Here is a 536-nt window from a genome sequence, read left to right on the forward strand (position 1 = left end):
AAAACATGAGCTTGAACGATGGGAGAAGACAATTTGCTTTTATGGAGAGAGTGCTTCTAAATTACAGACTTCTAAGTTCTGAATTTAATTCATGAAAGCTGCACAGTGGCAACGGGCAGCGCAACGCGAGGGGACAGGTCGTCTGTCACCGAGCCCTGATGTGTGCGTTGATCCAGGGCTGCGTTCAGGGCTGGAGAATAACGGGCTTTGCAGAACACAGTCTGGTTTCCTTGTCCCCAGACCCCGATGCTGTGATGCAGGCAGGGCCAGGCTGTGCCATGGGGAGCCCTGGGGCTGGGCATCCCTGCGCCGTGCCACAGCTGTGCTCCTCCGCTGCATTTGGGCGTTAGGTGGCTGCAGAACAAACCTGCATCTCCTGCTCGGCTGCTTAGGGGAGGAAAAAATCCCCTGCGTGTCACCCACGATAAATATTTGAATGGTGTTAAATTCCCCATTCTGGCAGAAACCCTCGTCATGCTCGTCCCTAATTGTGACTCACTGATGAATGTTTTGCTGTGAGAAACAGCAGCAGATGG

The sequence above is a fragment of the Numida meleagris genome, chromosome 9, assembly GCF_002078875.1.
Source record: "Numida meleagris isolate 19003 breed g44 Domestic line chromosome 9, NumMel1.0, whole genome shotgun sequence".
Classification (NCBI taxonomy): domain Eukaryota; kingdom Metazoa; phylum Chordata; class Aves; order Galliformes; family Numididae; genus Numida; species Numida meleagris.